A 19,836-nucleotide genomic window follows, 5' to 3' on the forward strand; every position below is an offset into this window, starting at 1 on the left:
ATGAAGATGAAGATGAAGATGAAGATGAAGATGAAGATGAAGATGAACATGAACATGAACATGAAGGTGTAGATAAACATAAACATAAATCTAAACATTAAAAGCGATAGAGACAAAGATAGAGAGGAAGAAAGTGATAGGGATAAAAAGGAAATACAACTGAAGAATGTGCGATGTTATATTGTGATGTGTTATGCTACATATGTTATGGTATAGAATCTAATGCTATTCTATGTTATGTTATGCCAAGTACTAAGCTAAACTCCCCTCCACTTAACCCATTCCAACAAATTTTATTTCAGCTCGACTGAACTCACATAAACTATCCTGAATTTTAGCGGTTGAATTTCAACCGCTGGGCGAACACTACACCTTTTCCAACAGTATTTCAGAAAAACACAACTGTATTTCAGAAAAGGCCAAACGTATTTCAGAAAACCTCAAACTTATTTCAGAAAAGCGCAAATGTATTTCAGAAAAACACAAATGTATTTCAGAAAAACGCAATTGTATTTCAGAAAAGGCCAAATGTATTTCAGAAAACCTCAAATGTATTTCAGAAAAACACAAATGTATTTCAGAAAAGGGCAAATGTATTTCAGAAAAGCACAATTGTATTTCAGAAAAGCATAGCTGTATTCTAAAAATATTTTTCTGAAATACATCTGCGTTTTTCTGAAATACATTTGAGGTTTTCTGAAATACATTTGAGCTTTTCTGAAATACATTTGGGTTTTTCTGAAATACATTTGAGATTTTCTGAAATACATTTGAGGTTTTCTGAAATACATTTGGCCTTTTCTGAAATACATTTGTGTTTTTCTGAAATACTGTTGGAAAAGGTGTAGTACATATTAAAATTACCAACTTCCCTTAATTAAAGAAGAATTTGATTTTTTAAACAGTTGCCAATCCTCCTACACGGGGTATTGTCAATAAAATAACAAACAAAGGAGCCACAACTCTTTTCATTGAGCCATAAGAAAGTGGGCTCTCTCTGCCCTGGCCCGCCAGAAGGAAGAGGCTCAAGTAAATGGCTACTGGAACGATCTACCAGGTCTCGAGCATACCAAGCACTTTTTTAGAAATCAGTATTAGAATTACCACAGTATACAGCAGGCTTTGCAATTTAAATGGGAAAAATCTTCTCGTTCATTTAATACATTCTTTAAATTACATTGTTTTTACTTTTAAGTTTTCATCTTCTTATTTGGCACAACAATCATTTTTAAGTAGGGTAATATTCAAATGGTTTCGAAATTGTATAAATTGTATGTTTTTGAATAATGACACAGAAAGCGCAATTAATGAAGAAGTACCCAGCCCAATAGACATATATTATAGAGAAGAAGCTCGTGGAGGGGTTTAAGCCACAATATTGCCTTACAGTACTATCGATGATACTCGTGAAATACGGAAACACTTCATTAACCAACCGTTTTGGCTACAGAGCAATTCGAATCACACTAACTTCTGGCAACACACAAAAGGGCTTCACTAAATGGGACGAGCTAGAAAGTTGTCACCCATTTTTGCTGCCATGTTCAAACCAGTTCCTCTTTCCTGCACGATATCACTGAATAATGAAATATAAATAAAAATAAGCTTTCGTGTTTGTGAACTTGAAGCCCCTGCTTAACATGTGGTCCGAATTTTCAATTGCGATGCTGATCAATGCTCTTCGGGCTAGTCATAATTTTAACGCAGCCAGCTCAAGGGGCTGAGAGGAACAGAAACAAAATACTGATATATGACTTGATGAAAATAGGCGGCCATTTGTTGGCAAGTCACAAATTTATACATATACAAGAAGCATACATTTGTATACTTATTTAGGTCGTGGTTATATCAAAGAAGCCAGCAAGCAACACAATTCATAATCAACGTTGGAGAAACAATTACGTACATGAGTGGCCAATAAAATAAAATGATTCATTGTTATGGCGTGCTGAAATAGCAGTTGATGTACATACATACATACATTGGGCTGAGACAACACATTTACTTTGGCTCTGTGTATGAGATGCTGGGACGAAAAAGCGGCGCTAAACATCGCTCTTATATAACATTTGATCAATAAAGCAGTCGATGTGTGAGTTTTAAGTGTGGTTTAGTATTGTTTGCATGCTGTTCTTAAATTATACATATCTGCAGCTTTTGCGCCTTAATGTATAATGTTCGTGTGCCAGCGATTTCGTGCGCTTGGATTTCAGTTCTTCAGAGATATAAATCAAATTATTTATTGCAGGGTGATTCACTATAGTAGCATCTATTTGAATTTCAATTCTTTTATTGAATTTAAATTAAAAAAGTACTAATCTACAATCAATTTTTCGAATACTTTTCCTTAGAAGACAAAAATGCATTTCGCATCATTTCATCCGTAAGTGCAAACTGTATTGCATATGTATTCTTAATGTAAGTTATTTATTTACCCAGCTTAAATGCGAAAGTTTCAATGCAAGTGGCGAAAATGTTGGTGCGATTCGTACTGCGATGTTTATGTTGGCGTTTTTTTTGTTGCGAAATTTTTTTACTGCTACTTTCTATTTTTTTTTTGTTGACTGCTGATTGTTTAAGTACAATCATCGTAGTTTTTTTTTCGTGTTTTTGTATGTTATTGTTGGCGCGGCGGCTCTGTGTGTGTGTTGCCTGTTTTCCACTTTGCTTTTTCGCATCCTTATGTTGCTTCTACTTTTTCTTTTTCCTATTCTTATTTTTCATTCAATTTAAATGTAAATGACGTAAAAGCAAATGAAAGGAATCGAGACGCGTCAAGAATTTCATTTCGTGTGCATTGATGCGCATCGGCAATGGAATCACGTTGCCAAAGTTATGGCTGGAGTCAATTGGGCTAGTAGTGTTCTGGTTACTGTGGGGCAGTGTGTGTCAAATAAACACATATATGTTTGAGGAAATATAAAAAGAGATATTATTTTATTTAAGGTATATAATTTAATCGATTTAATTGTATCCCAAATTTTGAAATCACACAAAAAATTCAGAAACACGTGAACTTAACTTTGTGTCCGTAATTAGTAATTCATTTTTTCTAGATCAGGTAATTATTCCAAGATAATTTAATTTTTTTGAAAATGCTCAAATTTAAAAAGTGAAAAGAGGATAAGGATTTTTTGATAATAGAAGAATGGTGCCAATTACAACGGAGATTTTTTGTTTTTGTATCATGCATGTCGTAAGACCCAAATCTACCTTGTAATGTACTTGAATGCTAGCTCGTTTAGAATATGTCTGCATTAGATAGCTATCTTATATAAAGTAAAGCTCGATTCAAAACTTAATAACGGCTTGACTGCTCATCGGTACTTCCTACCCTATGGACATTACACCAGTATTTACATATGTATAGGCGGGAAGGCCGATAGGACCCGAATAGCTATTACACAAATTTTTTTTTTCGCAAATAGCTGTTCGAAAAGTTGTGCACATTAATCTGTTCGCTGTTTTGCTTTGATCAAGAACAAGAAAAATTACTATGCTAATTATTATTACTAATTAGATATGCGGATTATTCCCGACTAATTGTTCATGGTGTAGAAAGCACCAATAAAATGACTAAATCATGTCAGTTAAGATATGCACTGATTATCCACAGCGGGACCTCCTTAAAAGCTATGAACTCGGTTAGAAATTTATTGCGGTGATCTTTCAGTACCAAGTTAATTTAGTCAAAATTTTCCACGAGTTGACATCTCTTCCTGCTCTCTGCTGCAGCTTTGAACCGTCGGTGTGGTGCAGAGAGTTGAGTGGAATTTGAGATGAGTAAACTTGTCGTCGAACTTGTCTAACCTGTCGACTTTCTTTATAAGCTGAGAAACTAATGCGATTACAGCAGGCAATTCAATAGAACGTGACTCACATTTATAAATTGGTCTTGCTTATCTGATAATCAGTTATTTTGTATTTTCATAATTATACATTTTATTGGTGCAAAGCTGTGTTCAAAAGAGGTCAAAATTACTTGGATGGATTTTTGTGTAGAAATCTTGTTATGTGATAAAATCTAACCAGAAAAGTACATACTTTACTATAATGGATTGTTTCGCGCAAAAACAAAATTGATGAAAAATATGTTTTCGGAAAATATACTCGCTGGGTGGCGCTGGAGTCGAGCGAAAATCATATATCGTACTCATTTGATGATAACCAATTATTCTACAATAAATGGAACCAACAGACGGCTCTGCAATAGAAATATGCGCCCTACGTCTGGTATTTTTGGCCCTTATTTATTTCATACTAATTTACTTTTCAGATGGCTAAATGAAGGTTGGGGTTAAGTAGGCATACAGAGGGCGCGATCTTGCATCTACCTCCGCTTGATACAATTGCTCGGGGCGCCCGTTATTGCAGAGGTCAGTTCATGGATCAATGAAATCTCTGACCAGTCAGATATCCTAGGACTACCTCAAGGCTTTACACTCACACATAGACAATGCGACTTCCTTTACTGTATGCCATACATCTCATACATAGCTGTTTGTACGCCTGGATATTAAGAAGCGAAGCATAAAATTAAAAATTGTATTAATCGACGATTTTTTTTAAGCATAACAGAAGAGTTACAAAATCTTTAAGTTTCTATTTCGACCGGAACAAATGTTGATTTTGATAGATCATTCATAAGCCATGGCATGCGAGTCACTTAGTCAGACAGGCAAGTAATCAAGTGCAGACCTTTTGGCGTTGAGCTTTGCAATTTTTGTAATAATAAACTCAAATAATATATCAATATAAAATATTCGATATCGTGTCTGCTAAGCTACTTGAATTAGAAGAATACTTTAAACATTTCCAAATATAGTAAAAATAGTAAAAAAAAAACGATGAGAAATATGCGTAATGGAGGCACAACTGCTTCACCAGCTTTTCCTTTCGGAAACAAATTACCCTATATGTTAATGAATTTTTTCGTGATTAGTAAGATTATAGCACATTCACCTTTAAGCAGAGGATTTATTTATTTACGGTGAAACCAAGTAAAATTTCGCGCTAGATATGTATTTATGCAGAACATATTAATCCTCCACGCGCAGTTTTCAATAAACCTACATGGAGCTGCGGCTGATTGGTTATAAGACCGTAGGACCTGGGTTCGATCTCTGGTCCTAGCAACAAATAAATTATAAAAACCTTTTTCTAACAGCGGTCGCCCCATGGCAGGAAAAGGCCAGCCTTCGAGTGAATTTCTGCCATGAAAAATATTCTCACAAAAATCCATTTGCCGTTCTGAGGTAGCGTAAAACTAGGGAAAATACTTAACAAAATCGTAAGCGCGAAGTCGGATAAAAAGGTAGAAGTGAAGAGAGTTAAAATGTTTCATAAAAAAATACTCGCTTAATTTCACAATTTTCGAAAAATCTAAACAAGAGTTATGTTTGAACTCAATTTTTAAATAAAATTACACATACATAATATGTATGTATGCATGTAATTAAGTAATATATTTACAAGTTTGCTTGAATATACATTGTGCAAGAAATTTTTAGCAAAAAAAAAAAATTAGGCTAAAAAAAATTAACTTGGGAATAGCAAACGCCTATCTATTTTTTATCAGTAGCTTGAGATATATTCTACGTTCGTCGTTGAATTCTTTCCCCATTAGAGGTTTTAATCTTTCTTCACAATTCGTACGAACTCGCTCAACTGTGCACAACTCCGATTATAATCAATAGAAATTGGCAGTAATATGCAACGAAACGTGCAAAACGCAATAAGGAAGAAAAAAAGAGAAAACTAAAAAAAAACTTTAAAATAGCAAACAAAAATTTATGTTCGACTGAAAACTTTTGCATTTTATCTGAGTCAATATGCGGCTGGGTTTTGCGAAGGATTGTGTTTACTTTACTGCAACGCACTTAAAAGCAAAAAATTGTATTTTTTTTGTTGTAAATATGTCCTCAGTAAAGACAAAATCAATTAAATGGGCACTTAGCATTTTAAAAAGTTCGAATGCGCTGCTTGTAAATTTTTACGAGAGCGTGGTGCCAGTGTGGAGCCAGAAAAAAAGAATCTACTTTTTTTTATAGGTTTCGAATTGGAGAAGTATGAATGAAATTCAAAACTTAAATGGCATTAATGCTTACTTGCCGGCACGTTTTCAATGATGACGTCACAGAGTAGTGTCGTCTAGAAATAACTTTCCAAACAACACCACTAAGTAACTATGAGAATGTACAAATCTGTACAAATGTAAAAATCGTCTGATCCCTGCTTAGCACTTAACAACTGAATCATAACTAAAGATTTGAGACCACATAAGTTTTATTGTTAAGTAATAAATATACATACATATATGGCCAAAATTTTGGAACGAGTGAATTAATGTATTTCTTTGACTCACCCGGCAACTCTTGATATATTTTTTTGATATACATCTTAAGGCATCTAGAAACAAGTGCTGATTGGCATAAAATATATGCGGTTAGCGTTCATTTCTCTTATACCTCGCATGCGATCAAAATGGTAAACACAGTCAAGTATGGTAAAACTGCATATTTCGGTTTATAGATTTGTTATAAAAGTGTATTCACCAAAAGTTAATATTTTTATAGTTTCTTTGGACCTTTTATAGCTTTCTTTGAACTTTGCAGGATTCGCCAAGTTTTCCTTACGTGTGACGTTATAAATAACTAAAAAATGTAACGTTGAAGGCGACCTAAATCCATATTTATCTTTAAAACAACAACAGATAGGAAACAAGTGTCTGTATATAAAATTTAGCTCTTGGGATTTCTTATTAGGATAATCGGAAAACTTTCGGTTTTTACACAACGTTCTAGAAATATAAACATAAATAAAAAGAAAAGTTTGACCATATGTAGATCGTTTCGACAAAAACTGATTTTAGTGAAATGATTACCCTTTTCACTTCACAAAAAAAAAAAAAAAAAAAAAAAAAAAAGCTTCGAACTTGTTTTTTCTTAATTTACCCAAATTTAAATACAATTATATTAGTAATATTTTTAAACGACACGCAAAAGCGATAATTATATCGATAACAAAATCGATAAAAAAGTCAATGAAAATATCGATATCAGAATCGATAGTAATATCAATAGCAAAATCGATAACAAAATCGATAGCTAAATTGATTACAAAATCTATCAAAAAATCGATTACAAAATCAATAAAACTATCGATAACAAAAGCGATAACAATATCGATAGCAGAATCGATAAAAATATCGATAATATAACCGATAAAAATATCGATGACAAAATCGATACAAAAATATCGACAACAAAATCGATAACAAAACACATAGCAAAATCGATAATAATATCGATGGCGAAATCGATATTAAAATCGATAAAACACCCGATAACAAAATCGATAAAAAATATCGATAACAAAATCGATAAAAATATTGATCGTTATGTTGATAAGTTCCGAAAATAACGACTACAAAATCGCTAACACAATCAGAAAAATATCGATAACAAAACCGATAAAAATATCGATGACAAATTCGATTAAAATATCGACAACAAAATCTATAAAAATATCCTAAACAAAATCGATAACAATATTGACAACAAAATTGTTAGCAAAACTGATAAAAAATCCATAAAAAAATCGATAAAAATATCGATAAAAATATCGATAAATAATCGATAATAAGATCGACAACAAAATCGATAACAAAATCAATACTAATATCCATAAAAAATCAATAAAAATATCGATCCTTATATCGATAAGTTCCGAAAATATCGATAGCAAAATCAATAAAAATATCGACAAAAATTTCGACAACAATATCGATAAGGAAACCGACAAAATATCGATTATTATATCGACAAGCCCCGAGTTTCCCGAAAATCTCTAAAATCCCGAAATTGTTCCCAGATTGAGTCTCTGTGCCTCTATCTAGTTAGTTTTCTCTAAAACTACCTCTATTTTTAACCTTTCTTCCTCTATTTTCATCTATACTTTTATCGGTATCCTCATCTTTTTCTTTATACTTATCTTTGTTTTTATTTTTATGTTTATCATATTCCTCATATACATATTTTCCTTCACCTTTGCCCTTATTCTTTTTCTATCGTTTGACATGGCAGTAGGACGGCCATCGTTTAAAGTTCAGTTAAACGATCTCCTGTATGGCGACAGGTTAAAGCTCATAAGTTGAGACAAAATATGCGGGAAAAGAGGATCATATTTTTACTGAACGGCTACTCTATTTAATCAGATATTGATGATTTAGAAGTTCACTCTTATAAAGCGATTAAATGTTTTTGTAATTACGACAGTATTATTACTTCCGTATTCAATGTCACGCAAATCTGCTTTTTGCCAGACTTCCGGCCACTTGCTCACTTTGGTGAATACCACTAATTCCAACAGTACCCCCAAAAATTTATTCAGCAATGATTTTATGTTCAAAAAAATGATGATTGCACAAAAACGAATGAGCATTTTATTTCCAATCTGTTATTTGGTGGAGAAAAGATTTGCCTAAGTTCAGATTCTGTTCTGTTCTGATAGGTGAGCACCGATCACTTATATCCATTCGAATTTTTAGAATAGAATAGAATTTGCCACCCAATAAATTCATTTTCCAGTCATGCTTTTCCAATTAGTAAGAAAACAGTTCCCGGTAAAGGTAGCCTTTCCTATGACAATCAGTAAAGCACAAGGACAGACGCTTCAAAGGGCCGGGTTGTATATACCGGAACCAGTTTCGCATGGGCAGCTAGCTGCACGTTGTCTGTTCAAGAGTTCGTAGATTTAACCATATTTATGTGGGCATCCAAGAATCATTTTAACTAACAAAAAAAAATAATAATGATCACTTTATCAGTTCCAAGAAAGGTCTAAGTTAAAATTACACATCTGTAGTTACTGCAATAAAACAAACTCCTGAAGCAAATACCTGAGTTAATTTATTTCCATTTTATTTCAAAACATTGGATGCGAATAATTCGCGTGGATAAGCTAGTATTTAATTGATTAAAAAAGAGTAGTGGAAAACAATTTTGTTATTGAAAGTTCTTGTTTTTGCGAGCGCTATCTGAAAAATAAAGATAGAGGGCTGAAAATTTCGCAAATTTTTCTTGTGGCTGACCTTGAAATTTTCTTAAGGGACCGAAAGAAAGAAAAAATAGTCGTTTTATTTGACACCGACTAATACTTCTGAATATATATTTATGTAACTACTTATACATTCACATTTGCCGTAAACACGACTATCTCCTAGTCCAATGCATATACGTGCACGCAGCATGGCATTCAATATTTTCCGCACGCTTTCTTTTTTCAATAAATGCGAAAATATGGGACACAGCTGATGCCGAGAGCACTATTTAATTTGTCTGTGCCGAAAGTAGCAGCGGTTGGTGCCAACGTCATAGTTGCTAATGCTGCAAGCATGGATGCGGTTGTAAGTACGTATTTATGTACATTAGGGTGGTTCAGAAAGAGTAAAGTCGGATTTTTAATGCCTCACCCCCTAGGGAAAAAAATGTTTCGTAGAAATGGTATGGAATTCTTGAAAATTAATCATTTTAGATTGAAAAACTCTAGTTCCAGCATAGTTTCAATAACAATACCCAAATACCCAATTGATTATTTAACAATTTTTTAAAACCAAAAATTTTTTATCCATCCCCCCATTGCGTTTTCTGGCATTTCGCGGACCTATAAAATATAGTTGCTATGAAAAAATTTCTAAATAAATAATTGGATATTATTACACGGAATCTCCTCCGATCTGCGATCGAAAAATATTGATTTTATAGAATTCTAATAATGTTTCTACGAAAAACTGCTTTATAAAATACTAGAAAAACCTTAAGCCCTTTGAGCGACCTCTAAATATTTTTCGATTTTAAAATAAAAAGATAGGAGTATATTTTTTCGGTATAGAACAATCCTAGTGGGTGAGAGCATACAAATGTGGACTTAAATTTTTTACTGCCATTTTTGGACCACCCTAATGTACATATGCATGTATGCGGGCGAATCGCTATCGTCAAAGTTGTTGAAAGAAAAATGTAAAAAAAACGCAGAATTGCGAAAATCGATGACTGCAATTTTCACTTTTTAGGCAATAAACTCCAAGGCAAATAATAAATAAATAAGAAAACCCATAGATTGTTGAAAAAGTTTTTCACAGCTACACTAAGAAAAATAGCGCAAATGGCAGAAAACATTTAAAGATATTAAAATTGTAGGATGCGGGCGCCTTTTTGGTATAGCACCCTCGCGGCAGATGGCTGACAGATTTATAAATTAGCTTTTTTCATAATTCCAATATGTCTACGCTTGTTAACTGACCTTTATTCAACACAGTTTTCAAAGTGAGATGCGAAAGAAATTATTTCAAATCAATTATTTGGCTTGCGGCAACTTTCTCTCATTTGGGTTTGTGAATTGCATGTGGCCATGAACTTTGCATTTGGAGCAACACTTAGCAGACAGTTAGTGGTGACAGCTGGAAATCATTTGTTGATCGCAAAGAAATTTATTAATTTCCATATAATCGGTAATAAATATTACTGTCGATTTTTTTTTGCGAGGAGAAGCATCAAAATCTTCGGATGAAAGCCTTGATGCATCAAAAGTTGCATCAAATTGTTTATTTGCAATTAAGTACTCGTAACCTCGAATTCTTCGGGATGGAGGTAACAGAGAACAACACAACTTGATGCATTCGAAATTATAAAACTTCATTTCAAACTAAATATTCCCACTCACTCGAACTCTTTCGTTTGATATGCTAGTCAGTCCAGTGCTCGGGTATTCATGCGGGTGTATGAATTTCTAAGTGATTTACGTTGAGCGCAGCATTTTAATCCAAACTACAAAAGGAATTAAATTGCATTGGTCGAGTAGGAAAACAAAGTGGCGCGCAAAACGCAAATGCACCAGTGAATGTGTATAAGCATAAATAATACATACACATATATTCGTAGATGCATGTGTTGTTAACCAGTAGTGCAAACCAAAAAAAGAAAAAACAAAAAAATATATGGCGTATGAAACTAACAACGCCATAAAAAATACAGCGAAATGAAACATAAAATGGAATACAAATGAATGATGGCAGGAGGAGTGCAGCCGAAACGAGTGAAACGAGGGCAAACGTGCAAGCAAGCACTATTTTTTTTGCGCTCTTGGTGTCCATGTGTGAATTGGCGTGGCATGTTTTTTTCGGTATGGGCGTTTTTTCATATATGTGCATATGCACGTATGTAAATTTGTATGAAAACAACAGCGGAAGTCAAAGACCTCACATCCGGTTTTAACGTTTTCCATTATACAAAAAAAAAACTCATAATTTTGCATGTCACATTCGCGCCAACACTCCGGGTAAGTAAAGGGTGTTTTGTAGTTGTCCCTCAAAAAATTGTGATACTAAAAGAATATAACCGAATTGATCTCCAATGGGGTACAGTTGGGCAGTAATTAGTCGAAACTTGTCTTAGTATTAATGAAGATCAATTAGACGACCGCTCTACCTGAGTAGTTTAAGATGCGTGCTGTTACTCTATAGGACTGGAGCTCGATCCCTGGTCCTAGCAAAACATAAAATCCGTGTGTATTTCTGGCATTAAAAAGCTTTCCATTTGCCGTTCGAAAGCCGCAGCGCACAGTGGTTCGACTATATGGAGGCAGGTGGAAAAAAGTCATGGTGACAGTTGATAAAAAAAAATCATTTGGGCTTCGAAAGGGAAGAGTAAAAGTCCTAAATACAAATTTTCAGATCATTTACTTACTCCCCATCTCCTCGAGCAGAACATTTCCAAAAAAAAAAATATTGGAATCGGTGCGATACCAACAAATCATTTTAATCGCCTTTGGCGCTGAACCCCTAAAGCAAGTTTTTATTTTTCAACTGTAATCAGTTCTTTAAGTGTCTTGGAATATAAAAGTGAAGTTATTTGTCATTTGTTTTGTATTTTCCTATTTTTCTTATCAAAAAATTTACTTTGAAAATGAAGATGCCAAAGATTACACTGGTTTACAGTAAATATATTCTATGGATGCCCCTATCCAATTTCTATGTAAAATTGCTCGATGATTCCGAAATTCGGGTTAGTTTTTTTTTCTATGGATACGTTTTATGGATATTTGCAATTTACCGTTATTCAGCTTAAACCAAAAATTGTTTCCTTTTAATCGCATATATCTTACGATCCAATTTAAAAATCTTAATAAAAATGCTCCCCAAAGACTGTAAAAATAAATTTCGGAATATTTAGTGAAAGTAAGGCTTTTGAATGAACCAACCTTTTGTCGTTTGTCCATACCGATCCAAGTGCCACTAGAGATTTTATGCGATTCAAAGGCCACAATAAACCGATTATTGCGAAAATCTTGCTAAAAGTAATTTTTACGAAAAATGTGGTTGTCAATTTTGCAGCTTAAGAAATCACCTAATAATTAAGTGTCTTTATTCGCATTCATCATTACAGGCAATTTTGGGAAGCCTTAGTTATTGCGTAAGTCTCGTAAAAAAGTAGAAACTCGTTTAGGAGCATCACGAGAAAAGAATTCAGCTACCAAGTCCAGTGTTAATCATTCGTTTAATTTAAAAAAAGGTTTCGCTTAATTTGAAAATGGTTTCATTTAATTTCATTCAGAAATTTAATATGAAACTGCATGCCTGGGGCACCCTGTGAATGCATATATGTATATTGTGCATACAAACAGTCAGTGTCAAATGTTAGTGTACACCTTGTTATAATATAATATTCACAATTAAATGTATTCATGAACAATTTTTGTACTAAATATTAAAAAAATATAGTTCATTCTATAATATAAACATGTAAATCAAAGTTTCCCGCTTTATATAAAGTTCACATAAATTAAAAAAAAATTTCATCAAAATTTCAACATTTTTCTTCAGAATTTCAAGAAAATTTTCGAGTATGCAGTTTTAAAGCTCATTAAATTGCAAGTTTCAAGTCACTAAAAATTACCGTTGATTTTTTATAATTTCTTTTTTGTCGAGGGAGTTGCGCTTTTTCTTTTATATAAAAATAGATTTTGATCATGCGTGATGAAATTTTGATTAATATGGTTTATATTATAGAATGAACCATATTTTCATAGATAATTAATGAAATAATTGTGAATATTATATTAGAATAAGGTGTCCACTAACTATTTGACACTGACTGTACATACAAACATATATATGTATGTATCGTACTCGAATACACACATGTTCGTTATGCTTTAGAGGCGTGCTGCTGACATCACTCCTTTCCTGTTTCTTAATTTTCCTTAATCCTTTTTAAGTTTTTTTTCTCTCCTTTAATTTTCATATTGTGTTATTTTTCTGTCTTTTGTCGTTGCGTCCGCCTACTGGTGTATAAAAAAAAAAACAAAAAAAAAACGAAAAATTGTGGCAGCTAAGAAAACAAAAGGATTAAACGAATTTGTTTGTTTCTTCATTGTTGATGTTCTTCGTTATTGCTTTTTCCGGTTTATCCGGCTTTTGTTTTCTCTTAGGTTTATTTATGCAAAGAAAAAACCGATTACATACGTTCGTATGTATATAAATACATTCATACGTACGAGATATAACGCAGAGGGGTGCGTATGTTAAAATTGCAAAAAAAAATTATAATACTCGTAAATCATAACTCAGTCTGACATGTACATGTGTACGTATGTATTCGCATGTGTTGATGTACACGAAAGCTATATGTTAAGTACCATCGCTGTACATATACCATACCAAAAGGAGTAAAAGTAGATGATATTACGAAGAGTTATTTATTAATTGAAAAAAATATTAATAAACGAAATAAAGCAAACAATAACAAATATTAATATGAGAAAAGGTCTGTTTGTAGTTTTTCTATGGCTGAGACAGAGGGTTATTTCTTGTAAATATATGTCCACATACATATGTAGAATGTATATACATGGTACATATATCAAAGGCTAGTAATCTTATATGAAATAATTTTAAATTGAAAAAATTTGACATCCTTAAAGGAATTTTGCTACATACAAGAATAAGCACATTTGTTTCGCGAAGTAATACCTGAATTAAATTTACCTAATTTTTGCACAAACATGTTTACTTCCAATCAAATATATGGCTTTTAGCAAATAAAACTCGCTGCTCATATTTCCTTAAATATATTCTTTACAAGTTCATAACGTATTTAAACAGATATGCAAAAAAAAAATTAATCATTTTATAATACCGTTTATGCTATCACTTTACTATAATTGCTCATGCGAATTTAGATATATTTGAATACGTTGGACTCCGCCGTGCCAAAAACACACAGTAAGTTATTTCATCATTTTGTGGGTGTTCTCAAAAGTCAACCAAAATGTAAAAGTAAACAAGAAAATAATAATATATTTATGGTAATGTGAAACTTGGCGTGACAACCAACACAACAGAAAAGAGTGCAGAAAAGAGCACTCAAATAACATGCCGTTCATTGTTGTGAGTCTCTTAGCGCATCGTTTCCAAAGAGGGTTGCGATATGTGCCAATCAGACAGGTGATTGTGTGCCCCGATAAGTATCTGGATTTTCCCTGATTAGAAGCGACACCCAGTGTTAGCCTTGGATGTAACTACAGGGATACATGGCGTATGAGTAACATTTTTGCCGACTCATATGTCAGAAAAAAAGGATCATTGATCTTAATAATCTATAATTTCGTATCGAAGATAATTACTGACACCATCATCAAAAAAAAAAAAAAAAATTGCCAAAAATCAAGAGTAGGTCTTATCTACTTCGAACTTGTGGGTTCTTATTTAGCTATTTGCTATATTTGATTGTTTATAAAAAAAGTAGCGCAATTTTTTTTGTCCTTGAAAACTCTTATTTTTGCGAACGGTAACTGAAATATGCTGATAGAGGCCTAAAATTTTACTACTATTTATCTATATTATTTTTGCTTATGGTCGATAATGAACTTTTCATATGGGAGCGAGAAAAAAGTTGTTTTATTTGACACTGTGTAACCTACATGCATACATAAACTTGAAAAAAAAAAAATGAAATAAAATGTAGCACAATTATTGCTAGTTTTAAGAACACAGATGCATTTATGATATTTTATATAAACATTCAATTCTCGAAAACCTTGCGCGCGTGTATTTTTGTGTAAATAAAAATATTCATTTCCATTTCTATGCGGCTAAAAAGTGATTCACATCAGATTCTAACTGCGTTTTTATTTATATAATAACTTTCACACAACACAAACAAATGAAAACAAACAAAGTTAGTTGGGTAAAAGTTGGTTCAAGGAGAGGATCTATGGGGAAAAATAAAATAAAATAAAAACGTACAGCAAAAGCTACATATAAAATTTATAAAAACATACGGAAATAAAGTAAAAATATTGAGCATTGAAAAGTGAAAATCTCACGAAAACATTTTTATTAAACTCAAATAAAAAACAGCAACGAAAACACATTTATTGAGTGTGAAAACGCAGGTAGGTGGTGAGGTAGCAGCGGGCATGGGAAAAATGTAAAGTACTTTGAAAAGTATTCAGTGTGAAAATAACCAAGTGGGAAAAATTAGTTAAAAGGAGGTTTTCCGAGAGCCCTCATTTTAGATATTTTTAAGCGATTGCTCATTTCTTAACTCCTCTTTTTTATTCTTTATGGAATGGCCAGAGTATCAAGGCTTTCTGGAAGTGATGTGCGATTTCGAGTATTTACAGAACCGGTTCTCAAAAAAAGTGATACTGTAAATAGGCCCTACCGAAAGGGCTTAACAAAATATTTTAAGAAGTTTTTACAAAAAATTCAAGTTTTTTTTTATATATATTTTTTTATAAAACTTGGAAAATAAAATATACATTCATTAGTGGATGTTTGTGTTAAAAACATTTGCAAAAGTAATTTACATGAGATTAAATTTAAATGACCATTTGCCCCGTTAGTATTTCATTTAAAACAAAGTTATGTTTTCATTTAAAAATATGATTTTCTTACTGTTCATGTAAAAATAGATTTTTATCATACGTTATATGCAAGAAAATCGACAAAATTAAATTCTAAAAAATAAACGGTACATTTCAACGACATTAAACTTGCACTTTATTAAACTAAAATTGAATGGGCTACAAAACTGCAAACCGAAAATTTTCTAAATATTCAGATTAAAGATTTGGAAATTTTCATGGAAATTTTTTGACTTTTGATTATTTTTTTAAACTTGTGCAAGCTTCGAAACTGTTATAGATTGAATAATATTTTAAATGAAAATTATTAAAAATAAATAAATAAACATAAGTGGCAAAAACTATCATTTTGAATCTCGGTGCGAATTAATTGAATGCAGGTGTATGCATTAAAAAAATGCGAACAGAATTAAAGTGTGCGAAACAGTAACGACACTGCCATAAATAAGTCCAACAACCGCGGCCGTTACATCAACGCCGCCACGCTATGACTTTTCGCGTAAGTTAACACGCAACGGAAAGTTAATAATTTCAGAATTTAAATGCACAAATTTACACACAATCCGTCACTTGTGCAATGGGAGTCAGAGCGATACTGATTTACATACGTACAAATGCCTGTATGTGTGTGCAATTTTACATGTACTATAGTATTTTTATGCTTAAACCATTGGTAATGGCGCACTTTTGAAATTCACGAATCGAACGCGCCGGCGCTTTTCACTTTCCACACTTTCGACACTTTCATTTACAGTGGAAAATTGTAAAATCTCTTTATGCGAGCGCATAAATTGAATATTGTCACTTCTTGGTGTTTGCAGGCAATTTTTTTTGTTTTTGTTGTTGCCGGTGTTGCCGAATTCGAGCTCGAACGCGCGCGCAAATGGGCGGTTGAATGCAACACTGTACTACGGTATATGAGTGGCAGCAGATAAGCGTTACGCTGGTAATGGTGCTTCGGCATTTTGCGGTTCACCGAGCAATTTGCCAAATTAAATTAGACCACAAAAGTGCCGTCAACGTCAAGACAACAAACACACCACCCACCACAAGAACAACAACAGAAAGCATTACCCATTGGCAAGAGCAACGTATAAAAGCCTTGCTGCCAACAATTACATAAATACATACATAAATATGTATGCATGTGTGTATATGCATATTCTAGTGAATTTATTCCAATATCGTCGTTCTCTGGTGGCCCACATTGCAGAAAAGCATAGCGTGGAATATGGGAAACCAGCGGGGAGCTTAACGATGACTCTAAAAACTGGTAACAGTTGGTAAGATGCTTGGCTTAGTTTGGTTTGGTTGTTGCTGCTGCTGCTGCTTTTGTTGCTGCTACTGTGGCCGCCCTGACTACTATTGGCAATGCGCGCTAACAGCTCAGTGGGAGCGAGTAATAACTGCGAGCGACAGCAAGTACGGAAAAATAAATAATCAAATTGTGCTGGTGCGTCCATCAAAGTGTACAGCATCGACCCTAATGCCAAGCATAAATGGAAAGGAGCCATCGCATGAAAGCGAAACTGGAAACAGATAAAGTCGTTACAGCTTTAGTGTATAGAAAGGTCAAGGGGGAAGAGAGAAGAGTGAAAGTTGCGCGGAACGTCACAATAATAATTAAATAGCCAGTTGGACAAGCAGTTAAGTGGAGGAAGAAGGGCGTAAGGCAGGTCAGTGGCCACACTCAAGTTTTAAAATGAGCACAGCTGAGCCTTTTTCGACGACTTTGATTTAAATACTTAAGTATAATAACTTTAGTTATGGCACTTGCTTTACAAATTCGGATAGATTACTCGCTTAGAACGTACAAATTTTCTGGAATACTATTTTAAATATTCCGCCTATGTTTTAAGTTCCAACTGGTATTTGCAATTCCCATATTCTTGAAGTTGAAATTCTCACAGGATAAGCATTCCATAAAATATATTTTAATATCTATAATCACGGAATAAAACCGAAACCGAAACCGTAACCGTTATTTTGACCAGAAAAAAATACGAAACCGAAAACGTTTTAAGCACAGGAACCACTTCCAATCTGTTTCGAGAAAAGTATATATAAAAATCAGCTGCAGAATCTGGCAACTACAAGCTGGTTTTTCTTCCGTAGCAACAATGTTCCATTACAAGACAAAAAATTTGCTTTCACTTGAATTGACAGCTCTGACGTTGGCTGCACGGAACTTGATAGTCTATTTTCGTTTTAAGATGCCGTCGTCAAGGAAACAACTTAAAATTCTCGCTTTGTTCCTGTACACACATCTAAATGAAACACAAATTCTGGAGCACTGGAACAGACTAATGACAGGATGTTTTAATTTTTTTTAATCGGATTTCTAAAATTTGTTGTTCAAAAAAGTATATACATATGTATATATTTTTAATTTAATTCAATTAAATTTTTAGAAACTTGTTTTATGTATGTTTCTTTTTAAAATTTTTTTATATTTCTGAATTAAATTTTCTTTTAGGGTTATGGCATTTGTTATATGTTTAGATGTTATTCTGTTAAACAGAAGAATATTTTTTTAATTTCGTTTATTTTTTAGGAACTTATTTTATATTTTCTTTTTTTAAACAAAATTTTTTTCTTTTTTTATTCAATGTCTTATAATTTTTAGATATTATTGTTTAAAAAAGAAAAATACATTTTCCAATATCATTTATTTTCCAGAAATGTATTTTATTTTGATTTTCTTTTTACTAATTTGATTAGCTTTTTCAGTTTCTTTTAATTTTTGAATTTTGTTGTTTTAAACCGAAAAATAAATTTTGTTTTTATTAATTAAATTTTTTGTGATTTTGCATTTTTAATTTAATTTCTTTGACTTCTAGATTCTGGTTTTAAAATTTGTATTTTAGTTAAATTTTTATAAAAAATGCTTGTATTTCTTTAGTTTTTCTAATTTATTTTTTAGATTTTATTGTTAAAAAATGTTTTTTTTTTATTTAATTAAATTTTTACAGCTATGCTTATTTATTTTTGCTTTAGTTTCAATTTTTGATTTTGCTCTTTCCTATTTATTGAAATTTTTATTTATTTATTATTTTTTATTAAAAAAAAATAATTTTTGATTTCATTAAATTAACTTAAAACTTATTGTTAAAAGGCGAACAACATAACGCTAAAAGCCCGGTTATGTAAGACTTAGACAAAGAAAAAAATTATCTTTGAACTTTAATTTTATTTGAAATAAAATAAGCGGTCAACCTCGACTTTTATTCTTTAGTCCAGTAATACCAATCAAACTTGGCCAAATATTTTTTAAGTCCGAAATAAAAATCAAATGCCACTTAATTGTAATATGAGTCACAATGTCAAACAAAAATTTTATAAAAAATTTAGTTTGAAATTACTTTTAGTAAGGGCTGCCACCTATTTGAAAGTCGAATTTAATAAACTTATACACAAGTTAAATGAAATATTAAAACATGAGTGTCCAGCCATCTTTAGTTAGAAAATGTTACTGATTAGGGTGATGTACATATGATCTGCACCGTTATTTTGCATTTCGAATATGGGATATCGAATTAAAGAACTGGAGCAGTAGATGTTTTATTTTTAGAAGTTAGACATTTTTTTAGCTGTATTGGGTGATTGGAAATGAGAAAGGGATGTCATGCGCCTCTCTTCAGTCGGAAACGGCTGGATGGAATTAGATGAAACATTTGAATATTTTTTTTTCAATTTTTTAATAGGGCTTCCATCTGTATTAAAAGTTGAGACTTTTATTTTAGCCTAACAAATGTTATTAAATTATAAGAAATACATAAATAGGTGGCAACCTTCGTTCATATATATTTTGGTCCTCATTCATTTGATACCAAATTTATTTAATTTGGATAAGCGGTTGGATTATTACGACGAAAGGACTTTTAATACAAACTTAAAGAATATTTGGCC

General features: G+C 32.4%; 1 protein-coding gene across 1 annotated transcript in view; it reads right to left on the reverse strand.

Annotated features, from left to right (window-relative positions):
- LOC118738119 (hemicentin-2) overlaps window positions 1-19,836 on the reverse strand; it is a gene marked incomplete in the record, with an annotated part of 156,383 nt that overhangs the window by 98,489 nt on the left and 38,058 nt on the right.

The sequence above is a fragment of the Rhagoletis pomonella genome, unplaced genomic scaffold (genome assembly GCF_013731165.1).
Source record: "Rhagoletis pomonella isolate Grant_MI unplaced genomic scaffold, Rhpom_1.0 Rhpom_scaffold_00004, whole genome shotgun sequence".
Lineage (NCBI taxonomy): Eukaryota > Metazoa > Arthropoda > Insecta > Diptera > Tephritidae > Rhagoletis > Rhagoletis pomonella.